The sequence below is a fragment of the Lolium perenne genome, chromosome 2 (genome assembly GCF_019359855.2).
Source record: "Lolium perenne isolate Kyuss_39 chromosome 2, Kyuss_2.0, whole genome shotgun sequence".
NCBI lineage: Eukaryota > Viridiplantae > Streptophyta > Magnoliopsida > Poales > Poaceae > Lolium > Lolium perenne.
Genome location: NC_067245.2, coordinates 33,602,389 through 33,622,572, shown reverse-complemented (window position 1 = coordinate 33,622,572; position 20,184 = coordinate 33,602,389). Strand labels below are relative to the sequence as shown.

General features: G+C 38.5%; 1 long non-coding RNA gene across 18 annotated transcripts; it reads right to left on the bottom strand.

The window, feature by feature from the left end:
* Positions 1–11,864: 11,864 nt before the first annotated feature.
* Positions 11,865–17,204, bottom strand: LOC127331750 (uncharacterized). 18 transcript variants are annotated; one of them, XR_007869988.2, is made up of 7 exons: positions 15,911–17,204; positions 15,698–15,762; positions 15,418–15,505; positions 15,087–15,194; positions 13,330–15,004; positions 13,147–13,231; positions 11,865–13,004 (listed from the first exon to the last, which is right to left on the bottom strand). It is a non-coding gene; the product is annotated as an uncharacterized lncRNA (long non-coding RNA). The 18 variants fall into 18 exon arrangements; XR_007869989.2 differs by having other exon boundaries at positions 11,865–12,264; XR_007869986.2 differs by having other exon boundaries at positions 11,865–13,231; positions 13,330–13,448; positions 13,579–15,004.
* Between the last annotated feature and the right edge of the window lie 2,980 nt (positions 17,205–20,184).

Sequence of the window (20,184 nt, the reverse complement as noted above, 5' to 3'; positions counted from 1 at the left end):
GTCGATGATTAAAAAATCCTTCGCGAAGATGTTTATTGTCAAATCACCTCATAATTCAAAGAAGTCGCATAAAAATCTCAATAAGGTTAATGGTCTCTTCTATTGAATTTTTTTAGACAAGAGCTGAGATTATTGACTCTGTTTTTTTAGTTCTGTTCTCCGGCGAGGTGCCTGGATCCATTCTGGACTAAATTGATGAATGAAGAAAGGAGGGAAGATATACAATGGCCACACACACTTATTTCTAGCAGAATAAAGTAGTAAGAACAACCATATTGTGCTGATCATTGCTCATTACAACTTTCTTGGATTTTTTTATTTGATCAAGCATGATCATCTCCATGTATGAAAAATAGAGATCTTTGTCCTCCACTTGTAATGATATTTGCATAAATTTAAAACAAATACAATTTATACTAAACTTTTATATTTCTAGAAAAGTTATTTTAGCATGTTATTGTCATAACAAGCTCAATTTTATTACTTCAATACAATGATCTCATGAGCTGCCTTACATGATTGAGATTCATATGAGGAGCTTTGTATCACTATTAATCTATGTGCTACTCTAGTGATGTTATTAAAGTACTCTATTCCTCCTCCATGATGTAATGGTGACAGTGTGTGCATTATGTAGTACTTGGCGTAGTTTATGATTGTGATCTCTTGTAGATTATGGAGTTAACTAATACTATGATGGTATTGATGTGATCTATTCCTCCTTTCATAGTATGATGGTGATAGTGTGCATTCTATGTTAGTACTTGGTATAATTGCGTTGGTCTATCATGCACTCTAAGGTTATTTAAATATGAATATCGAATGTTGTGGAGCTTGTTAACTCCGGCATTGAGGTGCTCTTGTAGCCCTACACAATTAGTGGTGTTCATCATCCAACAAGAGAGTGTAGAGTGGTTTTATTATATGATCAATGTTGAGAGTGTCCACTAGTGAAAGTATGATCCCTAGGCCTTGTTTCCAAACATCGAATCTCCGTTTATTTACTGTTCTGTTGCATGATTACTCGCTGCCATATTTTATTCAGATTGCTATTACCACTCATATACATCCATACTACTTGTATTTCACTATCTCTTCGCCGAACTAGTGCACCTATACATCTGACAAGTGTATTAGGTGTGTTGGGGACACAAGAGACTTCTTGTATCGTGATTGCAGGGTTGCTTGAGAGGGATATCTTTGACCTCTTCCTCCCTGAGTTCGATAAACCTTGGGTGATTCACTTAAGGGAAACTTGATGCTGTTCTACAAACCTCTGCTCTTGGAGGCCCAACACTGTCTACAGCAATAGAAGCATGCGTAGACATCAAGTACTTTTCTGGCGCCGTTGCCGGGGAGATCAAGACACACTGCAAGGGGAGTCTTCCACTTCCAATCTCTTTACTTTGTTTTTGTCTTGCTTTACTTTATTGTATTTACTGCTTTGTTTGCTTTCTTATATCAAAATACAAAAAATTAGTTACTTGCTTTACTTTATTTACTGTCTTGTTTGCGCTCTCTATATTAAAAACAAAAAAAAAATTAGTTACTCCCATTTACTTTACTTATTTCATCATGTTTCCTTCTAAGTTCACACTGAAAGACATACCGGTAGGACAAGGGTCTATCATTGGAAGAGATAATATAGAAGAATTTTTCACTCATGTTAGTATGATTGAAGATTTTGAAGATAGACACTTGGTAGAACTTGCTCCTACTTAAGAAATTGCTGATGCCTCTTTGGTACACATGATGGAAGCTAGATTTGTCAATCTCAATCCTATAATGCAACATATGTTTCTTACATTAGGTGATATGGAAGAAGGAGAAAAGAAAGATTTTGTCTTAGAAACCCTTCTCAAAGAATTTGGTGGTGTAGCTAGAGAGGCTAGAAAAGTTTTTATTAAGCATAAGAGGCTTGGGTTGTTCACCGACTTCGCAAAAACATTTGAAAAAATGGACATGGATAGAATAAGGTACACTAATAATGTTAATAATGGTGAGGAGATTAAAGTACCAATACCTATTAAGCTCTTAGGAATACATGAAGCACTAGAAAAGAATTTTGATTGGATTGTTCCTGAAAATTTGTTTGATGAGAATAGCAAGCCTAAGAGTAATGAAAAAGGAGCCTCTGAAACTTACATAGATAAGATACAATGCATTGATGCTTCATCTCTCGATAATACTTGATACACACTTTCTGCGCCTAGCTGAAAGGTGTTAAAGAAAAGCGCTTATGGGAGACAACCCATGATTTTACTTCTGCACTTTTGTTTTATATTTGAGTCTTGGAAGTTGTTACTACTGTAGCAACCTCTCCTTATATTTATTTTATTGCATTGTTGTGCCAAGTAAAGTCTTTGATGGTAGAAACAGTTTTCTTGCTGTCACGAAATTGAGTCGCCACGTCTGTAGGTAACTCAGAAAAATATGTCAATTTACGTGTGTGATCCTCAGATATGTACGCAACTTTCATTAGTTTTGAGTTTTATCATTTGAGCAAGTATGGTGCCCCAGAAAAATTCGTATTTACGGACTGTTCTGTTTTGACAGATTCTGCCTTTTATTTCGCATTGCCTGTTTTGCTATGCTTGACGGATTTCTTTATTCCATTAACTTTCAGTAGCTTTGTGCAATGTCCAGAAGTGTTAAGAATGATTATGTCACCTCTGAACATGTGAATTTTGGATTATGCACTAACCCTCTAATGAGTTTGTTTCGAGTTTGGTGTGGAGGAAGTTTTCAATGATCAAGAGAGGAGGATGATACAATATGATCAAGGAGAGTGAAAGGTCTAAGCTTGGGGATGCCCCCGTGGTTCATCCCTGCATATTTCAAGAAGACTCAAGCATCTAAGCTTGGGGATGCCCAAGGCATCCCCTTCTTCATCGACAACATTATCAGGTCACCTCTAGTGAAACTATATTTTTATTCCGTCACATCTTATGTGCTTTACTTGGAGCGTCTTTATGTTTTTATTTTTGTTTTGTTTGAATAAAATTGGATCCTAGCATTCATTGTGTGGGAGAGAGACACGCTCCGATGTTGCATATGAACACATATGTTCTTAGCTTTATTCTTAGTGTTCATGGCGAAGGTTGAAACTGCTTCGTTAATTGTTATATGGTTGGAAACAGAAAATGCAACATGTGGTAATTGGTATAATTTCTTGAATAATTTGATACTTGGCAATTGTTGTGCTCATGTTTAAGCTCTTGCATCATGTACTTTGCACCTATTAGTGAAGAAATACCGTAGAGCTTGTTAAAATTTGGTTTGCATCATTGGTCTCTCTAAGTCTAGATATTTTCTGGTGAGGGTTTGAACAACAAGGAAGACATTGTAGAGTCTTATAATGCTTGCAATATGTTCTTATGTAAGTTTTGCTGTACCGGTTCATACTTGTGTTTGCTTCAAACAACCTTGCTAGCCTAAGCCTTGTATTGACAGGGATTACTTCTCGTGCATCCAAAATCATTGAGCCAAAAACTATGCCATTTGTGTCCACCATACCTACCTACTACATGGTATTTTCCGCCATTCCAAAGTAAATTGCTTGAGTGCTACCTTTAAAATTTCATTCCTTTGTATTTGCAATATATAGCTCATGGGAAAAATAGTTTTAAAACTATTGTGGTATTGAATATGTACTTATGTATCTTATTTCTTAATAAGTTGCTTGTTGAGCGATAACCACGTTCCTGGGGACGCCATCAACTATTTCACTTTGTTGAATATCATGTGAGTTTCTATGCATGTTCGTCTTGTCTGAAGTAAGGGTGATTTATCATGATCAAATGGTTTGAGTATGCATACATTGGGCCACTAACTAAGGCCATGATCCATGGTGGAAGTTTCAGTTTGGACAACAATCCTCAATCTCTTACGAGAATATTATCTGTTGTTGAATGCTTATGCATTAAAGAGGAGTCCATTATCTGTTGTCTACGTTGTCCCGGTATGGATATCTAAGTTGAGAATAATCAAAAGCGAGAAATCCAATGCGAGCTTTCTCCTTAGACCTTTGTACAGGCGGCATAGAGGTACCCCTTTGTGACACTTGGTTAAAACATATGTTATGCAATGATAATACATGTAAATCCAAGCTAATTAGGACAAGGTGCGGGCACTATTGGTAATCTATGCATGAGGCTTGCAACTTATAGGATATCTTATACATAACACATATGCTTTATTACTACCGTTGACAAAATTGTTTCTTGTTTTCAAAATAAAAGCTCTAGCACAAAAATAGCAATCCATGCTTCCCTCTGCGAAGGGCCATTCTTCTACTTTTATGTTGAGTCAGTTTACCTACTTCTTTCTATCTTAGAAGCAAACACTTGTGTCAACTGTGTGCATTGATTCTTACATGTTTACCTATTGCACTTGTTATATTACTTTGTGTTGACAATTATCCATGAGATATACATGTTACAAGTTGAAAGCAACTACTGAAACTTAAATCTTCCTTTGTGTTGCTTCAATGCCTTTACTTTGAATCTATTGCTTTATGAGTTAACTCTTATGCAAGACTTATTGATGCTTGTCTTGAAAGTACTATTCATGAAAAGTCTTTGCTATATGATTCAGTTATTTACTCATTGTCTTTACCATTGCTTCGAATCACTTCATTCATTACATATGCTTATAATAGTATTGATCAAGATTATGATAGCATGTCACTTCAGAAATTATCTTTATTATCGTTTACCTACTCGAGGACGAGTAGGAACTAAGCTTGGGGATGCTTGATACGTCTCAAACGTATCTATAATTTCTTATGTTCCATGCTACTTTATTGATGATACTCACATGTTTTATACATACTTTATGTCATATTTATGCATTTTCCGGCACTAACCTATTGACGAGATGCCGAAGAGCCAGTTGCTGTTTTCTGCTGTTTTTGGTTTCAGAAATCCTAGTAAGGAAATATTCTCGGAATTGGACGAAATCAACGCCCAGGGTCTTATTTTTCCACGAAGCTTCCAGAAGACCGAAAAGATTACGAAGTGGGGCCACGAGACGCCGCCACACCAGGGCCGCGCGGCCAGGGCTGGGGCCGCGCCGCCCTGCTGTGTGGGGCCCTCGTGTCCCCCCTAAACCTAACCTTCCGCCTACTTAAAGCCTTTGTCGCGAAAACCCAGTACCGAGAGCCACGGTACGAGAAACCTTCCAGAGCCGCCGCCATCGCGAAGCCAAGATCTGGGGGACAGAAGTCTCTGTTCCGGCACGCCGCCGGGACGGGGAAGTGCCCCCGGAAAGCATCTCCATCGACACCACCGCCATCTTCATCAACGCTGTTGTCTCCCATGAGGAGGGAGTAGTTCTCCATCGAGGCTAAGGGTTGTACCGGTAGCTATGTGGTTAATCTCTCTCCCATGTACTTCAATACAATGATCTCATGAGCTGCCTTACATGATTGAGATTCATGTGATGAGCTTTGTATCACTATTAATCTATGTGCTACTCTAGTGATGTTATTAAAGTACTCTATTCCTCCTCCATGATGTAATGGTGACAGTGTGTGCATCATGTAGTACTTGGCGTAGTTTATGATTGTGATCTCTTGTAGATTATGGAGTTAACTATTACTATGATGGTATTGATGTGATCTATTCCTCCTTTCATAGTATGATGGTGACAGTGTGCATGCTATGTTAGTACTTAGTATAATTGCGTTGGTCTATCATGCACTCTAAGGTTATTTAAATATGAATATCGAATGTTGTGGAGCTTGTTAACTCCGGCATTGAGGTGCTCTTGTAGCCCTACACAATTAGTGGTGTTCATCATCCAACAAGAGAGTGTAGAGTGGTTTTATTATGTGATCAATGTTGAGAGTGTCAGTAGTGAAAGTATGATCTCTAGACCTTGTTTCCAAACATCGAATCTCCGTTTATTTACTGTTCTGTTGCATGTTTACTCGCTGCCATATTTTATGCAGATTGCTATTACCACCCATATACATCCATACTACTTGTATTTCACTATCTCTTCGCCGAACTAGTGCACCTATACATCTGACAAGTGTATTAGGTGTGTTGGGGACATAAGAGACTTCTTGTATCGTGATTGCAGGGTTGCTTGAGAGGAATATCTTTGACCTCTTCCTCCCTGAGTTCGATAAACCTTGAGTGATTCACTTAAGGGAAACTTGCTGCTGTTCTACAAACCTCTGCTCTTGGAGGCCCAACACTGTCTACAGGAATAGAAGCGTGCGTAGACATCACCATCATCCGATCAGCCAAGCGCACATAGAAATTCCCCAATCTCTGGAAGTGCCACACCCAAGCATCTTCTTGATAAATTACTCAGTGGTATTGACTTAATTATCTCAATATCCATTGGAAGAAAACTTCCTCTGTCACTTGGGATTTCTTTTCTGGTTGGGACGACTGCCGATCTTGAATAGTTTCATCGATTTTTGCAGAATCTTTTCTGGTTGGGACGACTACTGGCAGTCCTCCTTTTCCAGTCATGTCTTCAACGATGTTGCAGGTGGGTTGATGTTGCCAAAGTCAATTTCTAAAGACAAGGTTATCCATTTTCATTCTTAAGGGTCATGTTCAACCAATGAAGACCACGGTTCAACAAATAGATGATGTGTATGTGTTACTGTTACCGAATCTGACCAGTGAAGGAACATCATAGATCTTCAACATGCAAAAGCACGAAGGATGTTTGAGATATCATATGACATTGTCTTTCGGCGCCATCCAAACCTCTACACGAAACCACCGTGCTAAGGGAAATTAATAGAATAACAAATCCGTCTGCAGTTCTTCTACATATCCCTTTGTATCTGTTTGAGAATTTTTTTAAAATTCTAGCCTATTATGGTAGTTAACACCCCAGTTATGATCCATAAAATATTGCATGTGATCTTGATCCGATTAGATGATCCAAGATTGACATGAGATATCCCATGCCGATATGCGTAGCTGCTAAAAAAACTATGTTTTATCTGAATGTGAACCCAGTTTCTAGTGATTTATCCAAAATTGGAACAAATTTCACTTAATATTTTGTGACTTTGTGAAGTTGAAATAGCTTTAACAGTAGCAAGCCAACCTAATATTAATATCTACGGCATAATCAACATCCTAATTCTTAGCTACATTGCTTTCGCGCATTCTCTATAAGAATGAAACATAATACATATAATAATTGTCTTACAGTGGTAATATTTATTTGTATGTATAATGTAGGAGTATAAGGTGCGTCGATGATTAAAAAATCCTTCGCGAAGATGTTTATTGTCAAATCACCTCATAATTCACGGAAGTCGCATAAAAATCTCAATAAGGTTAATGGTCTCTTCTATTGAATTTTTTTAGACAAGAGCTGAGATTATTGACTATGTTTTTTTAGCTCTGTTCTCCGGCGAGGTGCCTGGATCCATTCTGGACTAAATTGATGAATGAAGAAAGGAGGGAAGAGATACAATGGCCACACACACTTCTTTCTAGCAGAATAAAGTAGTAAGAACAACCATATTGTGCTGATCATTGCTCATTACAACTTTCTTGGATTTTTTTTATTTGATCAAGCGTGATCATCTCCATGTATGACAAATAGAGATCTTTGTCCTCCACTTGTAATGATATTTGCATAAATTTAAAACAAATACAATTTATACTAAACTTTTATATTTCTAGAAAAGTTATTTTAGCATGTTATTGTCATAACAAGCACAATTTTTATTACTTATTTGCAATAATAAACTACATAGCTAGCAATATTGCTAAATTTTGGTTTGTGTTCTTTCTTATACGATGTAATGTATATCATTTATAATTCATTTGTTTTTTGAAACGTTTAAACTGTATTGTGTAACATAAGGCCCTTTTTTGAACACTATTTTTACAATTCCATAATTTATATAGTTTATACACACCTCTCTAAGAGTCCAATCTAACAAATATCTTATTAGTAGTTTCCAATATATGATTGGGTAAGTACATGCATGGGCGGATACAATGTATTAGCTAAGGGGGTAGATGGGGATATTCACTTTGGCTCATATGGGCATTTGCTCCCCTTGTGTGAATCTATATTTCGAAGTGTCAAAAATTCTAAAATAAAATTTTCCATGTTAGTACACAAGTTTTCATAAAAAACTAAAAAGTTATGTAGCTCCTGTAAAAGAGATAAATTTTGATGCTATAACACGACTACGTACATGACATTTTTTTTATGTTTTTTGTACACGCCACATAAAATATTGCTTCTCCACGAAAACTTGTGCACTAACATAGAATGTCACGATATACACCCAAAAATTTATGTCAGAATTTTTTAATATTTTAAAATTGTTTTTAATTATTTTGTATAGTAGGAGCATTTTTTGATATGCCAAAACGCCGCCTTCGGGTAGATGCCCCTAATCAATTTTTAGCCTCTTTGTAATATGCCAAACTAAACAGTGAGTTACCCCCACTTAGCATTTTTCTTGTCCCATTTGACACATCCTTGCTCCCTCTAAAACAAGTTCCTGGCACCGCCCCGAGGTATATCTATAAATAAAATTAGAATATAAATAGAATTATTGGCATGACTACTTACGTGGTCCAGATGAGTCTTAAAAATTGAAAGTAGTTCGGTAGTAAAGTGATAACACATTCATATAGAGAAATTCAATTTGGATCTAGGGTGCGTATGCTCCCTCTACCCCAAGAACACATTTTTATAATTGTTAAAAATGCAAACAAAAAAAATTGCATGTACATCTCGATAATCTATGTGTGTTCATACAGTTTCACCAGAACTGATAATTTTGTGGTCGTTGTAAAAAAGACAAAACATGTCTCGCAGAAAGCATTATTTTTAGCACCAAATCTTATCTTTTTTACACAACCCAAACTACAAGTCAATTTTTCCTGGAAAGACTTTGTGCACACTTAGCATGTGACGATGTACACGTCAATTTTTTGTTTGAATTTTATAATATTTTAAAACGTATCAGAGATGCATTCAAAATAAAGAGAGCATATGCACCCAAGAGCCAAAACAGCACTCCATTTATGAAGAAATTCAATTTGGATCGTGGTTGCATATATCTTGGTACTGTAATACTCCCTCCGTCCCATGAAACATGTCGGAATTTTGTCTAAATTCCATAGTTTTAAATAGCTGGCTATATGATATAGCCACGACCTGTGAAAAAGGCTATAGCTAGGCTATGCGGGCTATAGCCACCTTTTAACATACAAATGCCTTTAGCCGCACCTTGTTCGCTATAGCCGGCTATTTAAAACTAAATTTAAATATGCCTAGATATAGTCAAATTTAGAAGAACTTCCAACATGTTTCATGGGACAGAGGAAGTAGTATCAAACACATAGTAATTGCATGCTCTAGAACACGTTAAAGGGCTGGGAATCCCCCTCACACTTCACTGTGGTGAGGTATGAAAGCACATTCGAATAAGCTCCAAATTAAAACATTGTTTTCATTATTTTCTTGAAGCAATTTGCAAATATTTACAACATTATCTAACAAATCACGTTAGAGCTAATTGTGAACTACGGGTACCGAACATAAAGGAGTCCAAAGCAGTAGTGCAGTACTAGACTTCTGCCCTCAAAGGCTGTATGTCAAGGCTGGCCCCGAAAATCGATGGATCTTCTACATGGTGCTAACACAGCTTATTGTTGGTGTGTCGTTGGCTTATCTTGTTGTTTCTCTTGGGAGACTGAATAAAATTAGAGGGGCTTACATACGACTTATGTATTCAAATGATCATCTGTATAGGGATTTAGGGTTCAAACTTCTACATTGTTTTCTGACTTGGTATGAAATGTATATTTCTAAAAAGTCTGGATTTTATAGTATCGACATGAGTAAATTGCTTCACAAGGTTCTACGAACATGGTTTATGAACACAAGCGTGCCGCCACACCATGTTTGTTGTTGTGTTTGTGCCGAATAGTGTGTATGTACGTTGTTAGATCGTACTCGGTGTTGTAACTATTGTGGATAGGATATGTTAGTGTTGGAGTCAGACATGTTGTAGAGGTACATCACATGTTATAATCCATGACTACTAGATAGTGAACACATGGCGTGTGTGAGCGCCCAAGTGGCTATTATTGTTGCCTCGATCAGGAACAGAGGTAGGCATTCACGGGGTAAATGCGCTCTGAAAACCTCATTCAAAAATATTGGTGACATCGTCGTGTTTTGATGTGACTTCCTTGAATTTAATCCCCGCACTTCCAAACAAATAGAAATGGCTAGTTTGCAAAACATGATTGACATTACTTACCAAGCCACTTGATCACTTGTCCTCCATCATGGAAGTGCTACCATGATCTTTAAAAGTTATCTTCAAACACCCAACATAAATTTATGGTCCCTCAAACTTCAATAATATGTTAATCTCGATGCCTATCTTGATCTTAGTGAAATTATTTGATTTGGGAAGCTTTTTTATCGAAGACCACATTCACATGTAAATCACACGATGATTTGCAAGATTCACACCGGCAAGTGTCCATACATGACGCTTATCTTTGTTAAGCTTCATGCACTAGCCACTTGAACCAAAAGTCCGAACTGATGGAAAGGGCTAGGCAATCTACTTATACACTTCAACACCCCCTCTCACGTGTGACGGGAAGACGAGAAGACAAGTCAACACGTGTAGAGAGGCAAAGAGGCAGCGGAAGGCCGGGCGCGGCAGGAGGCTGCGAGAAGAGGGGGGAGAAGAGATAATTTTTAGAATAAATTGTGAAAGGCAGAATTTGAACTCGAGACCTAGGGCTCTGATACCATGTTAAGATTCATGCACTAGCCACTTGAACCAAAAGTCCGGACTGATGGAAAGAGCTAGGCAATCTACTTATACACTTCAACAATCTTGATCTCATCATTCTCATGTTGATGACTATCCAGTTGCTTCATGTCATCTTACAGAATGGAACCTAACCCACACATATCTCTCCTGCATAGAAAATGGGTCAGTGCAATTTGAAAATTGCTTACCATGACCTCTTGATCATATAGATTGCAAGTGACACATCCTTTAAGCACTATGTTGGATATCCTGATTCATGCATGATGCCACCTTGCTCGACAAGATGTCCTGAATACGAGGAACCAACAGGCGCTATAATCATATATATACAGCTACTAGCAAAGCGTGCTTGTAACGGTTCTGCAATGAATGAATACGTGCTCACAACCTTTTTTAAGAAAAAACACCTGTATCAACAGACAACAAGACACAAAATAGTCAACATAAAATAAAATTACATGGAAAATCATATTGGCCGGCATCACTTGTTCGTCGACACAAGCGCGGATCGATGCAAAACAATGGCCCATAATCAGCCCAAGCGCTAAGTACCCAGGGCGCCATGCCTTCCTAGTCGAGGATGTACCAATATAACTTCAAAGGAAGATTTGATGCCCACGTCTATGAGAATGTGTGAGTGTCTCATTTTATCATTGAATAAAGTGCAACCCTCCTAGCACAGCCGCATGAGGTTTAGCTAGTATTTAATTTAAAATAAGTCTTTACTATTATACTAGGACAATTGCCCGTGCGTTGCCACGGGATAGGAAATTTTAATAGATAATAATAAATTGAAGCATGTGTCCTAATTTATGTTTGTTCACATGATTTCTTAATTGTGTTAAACTTGCTTCCATTTTCCCATAATCCCATCAGTACATGTCTCAAGTTTATATCACCATCATACTTGGAAATATAATTTTAAAATGTAATATTTATATACTCAGTTCAATCCATATTAGTTAACTCTACTTCGTGTCAATCAAGTCAGAAAAAGTTCAGGAAATATGAAAAAGCTAGAAAATAAATTATATTGTTCCAACTTTACACAAAGATGTAATAATATGCATAGATCATTCATAGACATTTATATACGTTTTTTACAATAAATTATTGTTCAAATACATGAAAAGACAACTCACACATATACCAAATCGTGGATCATTGGTTAATGACCCTCCAAAGACACATAAAGATCGAGGTGATGCAATAGTTTCAACTAATCACAACACACACCAACACAAATTAATCGACCTATCAAAAACATGTAAACATCGGTTCAGGTGCGGCGATTCCCAAGTTAGGACGAGTGAAAGACAAGCTGGGCCGAGTAATATGGTGCATTGAGATAGAGCGAAGTTAAATTGTCCCTAGGGTGAGCTCCAACAGGATCACCAAATACGCCCAAGCAAACGGAGGCAAAGGGATATTTTTCCGTGTCAAAGAGGGAGTAAGATCTACAATAGAAATTACGAAGTTACCAGTAAATGAAGGATACATAGTTGACTGGTGAATAAATAAATGAACACAAAAACAAATTGGGGGTAAATAAATAATCAACCCATGTAATATTTGGAAACTAATAAGTATTTAGATTATTTTCAAATGATGTTTCTAATTGGTTCACAAAACCATTTTTACAGTTTTATTGCCCAAAGAGTGATAGTAAAACTCTTTGTTATATATTAATGAAACAACATATTGCTTAATTATGTGATGGATTAAAACGTGTTTGAAAATATGATTTATAAATGAATAATGTGAGAGGGGAATAAATAATATTAATGATCGATCTATTACCTAACATTTGGTACAGATTGCCAAAGTTGCATTTCCAAATTATCTGAATGAGACAAAATGTACAAAATCGCACAACAAAGATGAAGTAAACTATCAACAAATTGGCCCTTGAGTTGGTTCCTACAATATTTCATGGTTCTGGAATAGTATACGAACATAACAATATTTTATGTTCATCAAAAAAGTGTCGGTGAATTAATTTTCTAGAACATCCATATCCAAAGAAGAACCGGTAAAGTAAGTCTGTTGAGCAAGCATCGTCTCCAATATAAGCCTCTTCTCCAAATAGGAATATGCCTCAGGTCCTCCTAAAGTTCTTCTTTAGAAAAGATAGCACAAACGCTCTGAATGAACGTGCACCCCACAAAATAATTTATTTTAGCACCAGCATGTGCACCTTATGAATCCAAAAGGGTAAACAATGACACCAACAATTATCTCAGATATGATTAGTCTAGCACCTACAGGCTTTTTAAAATTCAGCTGAAGACACATTTGATAAGTAAACCATAAATCATTGGCTAATGGACACAACCTACCTAGCCAACGTACTGATAATTTGGCTCCTTTCTCCAAAATATGCTACAACAGAGCCACATCATCACAGAGGATGCTGCACTTTAGCTAAACTCAATATCAGTGGTTTAAGTTGGATGGTAGACACTGGAAGGTTGGCAACCTGTCCCAGACAGACGCTAGGAAGCATGTGTGAAACTTCTTACCGGCACCACTGGCGCAGGGAGTGCAGACCACGCTTGTCAACTATTTCAGCTGCATTCATGACATTAGGAATATCTTGTTTGTTTGCAAATACAAGCAACACATCATCACGCAACTCATTCTATATCACAGAAAGTTACCCTGATAATTACGAATTGGGTAATATAGAATGGAAACAAAAGCTAAATGTTCTATTATCTGCAAAGTAGAAAATAGAAGGGAAACCAACTGCTGAGAGGGAGAAGGCTCACCGTCTAAACTTCCGCCACTCATGCACCAGCTCGCGTCCCTGCTCCCAACTCTTTGCCGTGCCGCTGCCCCTTGGTACTGCAAGAGAGCCTGCAGGAAGAAGATGGCAAGGTCACAAATCAAATAGACGAATCCAGGGCAAAGATGGAGGAGGAGCATGGGTTGTTGAACGACAACTTCAGTCCATATACCCTTGTAAATACTAAGTCAGTAGCCTGGCACATTTTCAATATAGTTATACGATTCTACATCTAGTACAAATCGATAGGAAAGATATTGTATGTCTAGCAAACTACAAACAGACAATCCTCCAAAGCAGATCCTAAAGGATACTAATCCTCTTTATTAGCTCATCAATTGTCAAATTGAAATGCCAAGATCCCAAGTATGACTGGAAGGACAGTCTGCAGACATTTACAGTTTTGGCAGTATCAATGCAGGCTTTCTGGTTAAACTAAAGTTTGAGTGAAATTTGTTAGCCATCTTTCGATGCTAATTTTTTCTAAGACTTTTACATCATGGATATTTGTAGTACAATGATTTTTAACAGTAAACTATAGGAACAAATAACCATTGATTGGATTGTACATACATGCATTTTTTCTTGATTATTCACTCCCTGGATTTACAACATTTCACATGTGAAAAAAATAAGATCCCTAGGATACATAAACATAAGACGATATCCTTCTCCTTTTTGTTTTGTATGAAATGGTGTAATTCTCTAATCTATTTAATTGTCACATGCATATTTGATATTTCATACTCTTCACACAGAGCTTACAAGATATATATGTGATTCTAAAACCCGCAGTAGTAGGATAATGCAAGTAAATGCATAACATATGCCTAGAAAAAGAAAGAAATGGGGCTGACAAAAATGTACACAGGAGCATTCATATAATTGCTTGGGTAGACTATGTATTGAACATTATTTCAGTACAAAGTTGGTTTTTTGGATATATTTTCCTGTTCAAAGTAATTCTTTTAACTCAAGTTTTATTTATAAAATTATCCTAGGGATGTGGATTTGTCCTTTCATCTATAAAGTACCTTATGCTGAAAAAAAAGAAAAATCAAGGGAAGCTGGGCTATGTTTTTTTCTGTCCTAATGATAACCATTACCAGTTGGATGTGTACCAATATCAAGTATAGTTGGATCCAAGAAATATATTGTGGCACAGAAGTACAAGCAGAGATCAATGCAGCATATGCCCTAACAAAAGATCAATGCCACAGAATACTAATCGTGGAATTCTATCTCAGATTTCCACTATGAAGTTAGATTACATAAAAGGGGTTGTGGCGAGGCGTAGAACTTAATCGGGTGTGCTGCTCGGAACACGACGCGGCTGGCCAGGACCGTGAGCATATCGATCAACCCAACAAGCTCGGCTACAGTGGTTGGCGTCCTTGGCATTCTATGGTCTGCAGTTAATCAATCATATGAATAAAAATCAGAGAACCAAAATATCAGCATCCGAAGGTTCAGATTAGAAAATTTGTTTACCTTCCTCTGTTCATGTGATTCAAATCAGGAAGATGAAGAGCAGAATAAGGCTATCGGCTGCGGTGCAAATGGATGGCGAAGGAAACAGAGGAGATGCACCATTCTTACCTGCACCAAACATTTTAGTATGTGCTACATCAGACATCCCATATTAAAGATCAATAGAAAAATGGCAAGGTCCATTTCTCAATCAGAGATGCATTAGGAATGATACAAATAATCACTGACACGTATTAGAAGTAAATTTCGTGTTTTCTCAATCAGAGAAGCATTAGGAATGATACAAATAACTACTGACACATATTAGATGTAAATTTCGCATTATGCATACATTGCAGCAGAATGTATATTTGTCATTGGGTTTGAACAAAAGAATAACGCAAATCTGAGGAACCGACAAACCGAATCCCTCGAGAAACCTGCACCATAAAAGAGAGAAACGGTGGTTAAAAGAAAAAAAATTGAACATGTGTGCACTCTTTGTTTGTATCAACTGAAAAGCCAATGGCAAAATATAATTTCTGATCATGGGCATCTTCGTTTACAAAAAAAAAAAAACCCAATGGAACCTACCGAGCAACAAGAACAAATGTATGTTAGTATCATCTTACTTGTACCCTATCCCCATCTTCCTTATATGCGCCCTCTTCAGCATCAGGCCCCATCTCTTCCCCTACTGAAGAACAACACACTAATGAAGATCCCAAAACAGGAGTGGGAGAAAACACGTGCAAAAAAATTATCTACAAAGCATCCAACTAAAATAAACTGGATTAAATATAGACATAATGTTTCATTTCAGTTTGAATAGTGAAAAAACTGACCCAAAAAAGTTGTGATGCGTTAGCACCTCAGGAAGTCATCGGCAGTGTTCTACTAACTGAGATTCCACCATTTCATCAAGGAGGAGAACACCAATCACGAACATAGCAATCTAAGTTGACTGTTCCGTTCGGACTACCTGCTCCAGCCGCTGCGTGTAGCAAAGAGATTGCTCGATCAACTGAAACAAATGTACGCCGACACAAGGTTGGGCCTTGGCCAAGAGAAAGAGGACCATCGAGTTCTAAACCTCCCATTCATGTTGTCTCTGCCATCATCAAGAGTATTTGTATTGTCAGAAGTGGTAGCATTAACATCAATCAACGGGAGTTTATGGTTTGGTCAGTAGAATAGCTTCTCACTGGAAGTACTCATGCCTCTTAACAAGATGTGTTTACCACCCCTAAACAATTCTTCACTTACAGGTTGGGGGTGTGCTTGTTCACACCTCTCTTTTTACTGAAAAATAATCCTTCACCACCGTTACTTCCTACCTACCTATACAGTGAAACAACAATATGTAACCAACAAGATCTATGACCTAGCTAGAAGTTCAGTTACTGTAAAATATATGACCTAGCTAGAAATATTCCCAATTGAAAGATGCAAAAATCATAGCTAACAAATCAAGAGTTGCAATTGGAAATATGGTAGGACAAGGGGAAAATAGTAGAGGGGATCTGGGACACAAGGAGAGCCGGCCAGCCGGAGGGACGGAGGACATCTTGCAATCGGGCGGAGGCAGTTCGCGCTGTGAATCCATGTTGCTGAGCTGCACAACACGCGCGGCCGGACGAGATGAATCAGTCTCCGGCAGATCGCGTCCGTCATCCTGCGTGGCAACGAAGAAACATTCATCGACTCTTTTCGTGGCAACCGGTTGCTGCCAGCGCTGCCGTCTACGCCTTCGTCGCCTGCTCGTGCTGCCGCCAGCGACTCCTCGTCGAAGACCGTGCCGGTGGCCTTGGCATGGAGGTATTGGTAGGGCGGATGTGGAGGCAGATGGTGCGAAGGCATGGAGGTAGGGGCAACGCAGATCAAAAGAGAGGCCCCAACAGGAGATTGGGTTGATTACTGGCTTAGGGGAGGTGGATCTCGACATCGGAGGCTGATCCGATCATGAGGAGGAGGATCCCGTCGTGCGTGGAGCTTTTGTTGATCAGGGTCCTCTAATCGGTGGCGGCGGCGGCGAACGAGATATTGGCGAGCCTACGAGGACTGAGGGAGGGTTTCCTCTATCGTGGCTTCACGCTTCCAAACGGGTCCACCTGTCGGCGCGCACGGGACACCGAAGGACGACGACCAAGAACGACCAAACGTATTGGCGGAATAAGGAACCAATTGAGTCTTTTTAAGTAGTAGAGATGTAAATCCGTACGTCGTAAAAATGTTTGATGTCAAAGATTGAAGACATCTTGACCGTGTAATCCTATTAAACATCCATCTTATCAATTTCCAAAAATCTGTCTGCTAGATAAGGAAGTAGACATGGAGTATTAATGGTTGAATATCCATATTTAAGTAAACAAATAACTATTAATCGTGGAATTGCTACAATCAAGGAATGAATCAAGGAATGAATCAAGGAATGACCGAATCTCTACAATCAATCAGCACACAACAAATCGGTAATACATTTCCGTCCTTCCGCGAGGAGAGCAGTCAATAAAAGGAAAGATATAGTCTATTTCCGTCCTTCCGTGAGGAGAGCAGTCAATAAGAGAAAAGATATTATAGTCTATTTCTAATCAAATCACGTCAATCACGCGCCCACTCACTTTTCTTCCCACAAACATCTATCATCAATACATAAAGAACTAGAGGATGCAAATCCAACAAATTCAGACCATGTAATCCATGTCCTGCAGCTCACCATTCGTACTTTTTTTTGAAACCATAATTCACCATTCGTCCTTAATTATAGCTAAAACAGTATCAGACGCTAATAAAAGGCTGACCCATTCCATAACCCTCCCCGGTTTCCCCAATCAGCGCCATTACGTCACCGTCCTTCTCGCTGCTGCTCAGCAAGCCACCTCCGCACCCTTCAAAGCCCGCCACCGTAGCCCTGCAAATCGCCTTCGAATCCTTGCACGCCGCTGCAGCACTGCCTTCCCGCCGCCGGTTCCCTGCACGCTGCCACTGCTTCGCCCCACTGTCCCCATCAACCAGCTCGCGGCATCCTGCTCCTCCAACGCATAGTTTTAAAAACCGGACCAGTGACCGAACCGGTGAGGTTTTCGGTTCAGGTTTTTACCGGTCGGACCACTGGTTACCGGTTCATTGTCTGGTTTTTTAAGATATAGAGTAATATATTTTTACTTACAAATACTACAGTTAAAACAAATCATGTATACAAATATATTTTAGATTTGCAAAATGGCATAATAATCCACAAAGTAGTCAACAACTTGGGAACTTTGCCACGTCTAAGACAGCCAAGCACCTAACACACACTCTTGTATTTCATTTTTTGCATTCAGCAAAGTTGAAAGGCAGCAAATCCAGCGTATAGTAACATGCAGATGCAGGTATGCCATGCAACGGGAAAAGGAAAGCCCTATCGTGTTAGTTATGTATAAAATAAACTTTTGTATTCCTTCCAAAACCACCGGTTGAGCCGCGGTTCGTCCGGTTTTCACCGGGTCAGGTGCGTGAGCGGTCTAGTGCGCCTAAAAGACCGGTAAAGGCCCTGGTTCCGGTTTTTCCCGGTTCAACAACCGGTCCGGTCCGGTTTTTAAAACTATGCTCCAAGGCCTCTGCCCCCTCGACAACAGGCTCCTCCATGGTTTGTGGGCAAATTTTCAGCGCCTTCTCTTGCATCATCGGAGATAAGAGCGGTTATGCTGAGCTCCTCTTATCTCCACAATTTTAAGAAAGTTAATCGACATTGATTTATGTAGAGTGGTGGAGATGGGGAGACAGAATGACTGCCGGAATCTAATGGACAAGAGGATGTGAGCAGTTTTGGGCGCTAGGCTTCCCTTTAACATCTGGTATGTGGTATGTGGTATGTGTGCAGATACTGAGATACATGCATCAAATTGTGATTATTTTTTTCAAGTATGGAATCCTGAATGTTTTGTGCATTTCTTGTGGAATTGATAGATAGAGGAGACAACCACTCCGTCGACGAGATCCCAATTGCGTGCAAGAATGCCAGAATCCTAGATCAACTTCATCACATTCTTGCAACACCGTCGATGGTAAATGTTGCTGCAAAAAAACATTTATCGATGGTGAGGGAAGAGTTAATAGAGATTACCCAACCGGCCACCTTTCCACTATTGTTAAATGTTGCTGCAACGTAGAATGTCGGTTTTAACATATAAACAAAAGAAAGATCCCACACCATCGATGAATGTTTTTTTCGAGAAAATGCAAAAGTAGTTGTGTTTCATTTCATTGAAAGGGTAGAAGGTTCAAGAGTACACTACTCCTAAGAAGATAGAACGGTTACAGTACAGGTTACATGAATGCACATCCTAGGTCGCCGGCTATTGCTGAATGTTATCAATTTTATATTATTGGTTTGCATGGCAGGTTACTGGTCAAGTTATTCTCTCTCTTTTTTCTACTGCCATCTATCTTATTTTTTTTATATTTCTTATGTTACACCTTGAGGCCAGAGAGAGTGAGCAGGTGCAAGCATATCATATGCATCAGTCTTCCCACATATGTGTGTCGTTAGCAGGCCGAAGCCGTTGACACTATAGGCGCTCTTCAGACGATGTGCCTCCATAAAAAAGAGGGGAATCCATCAATAAAAGGATGCTAAGGGATTTCTCTGCATCCTATCAGTATGGATTGTCAAGGTAATCACTTTGAGTTGATCTCTTAGTTTTTTTTTCTGATGGTTGCCAGTATGCTTTCAGTTAAGGTGGTTTTATATTTGTACGAAATGTTCCTATAATAAATAAAATAGGCTAACCTCTAAATTTTTATATTGAGCATTGCACGCTGTATGCTTCCATTGCCTTGAATCCTTTATAAAGTACGTGAACAACTGTAAAAAAAAAATTGAGGCATGATGCATGATTGCATAACAGACTCGAGAAACTTTTTGAACTTCAATTGATGTGTTAGTTTCAGATGTGATTTGGAGTTACTTTTCAATAGCTATTACTTCTTGAATGCTATCTCACTTTCCGGAAAATGAATGAGGTGAAAATTTAGGAAACTAAAGGTGTTATTTCCATTGCATTATTGATGAATGCTTTGTTAATTTGATCTTATGGAAATCTTGCAAACGTATCTTCACTTGCATAAATGTAAT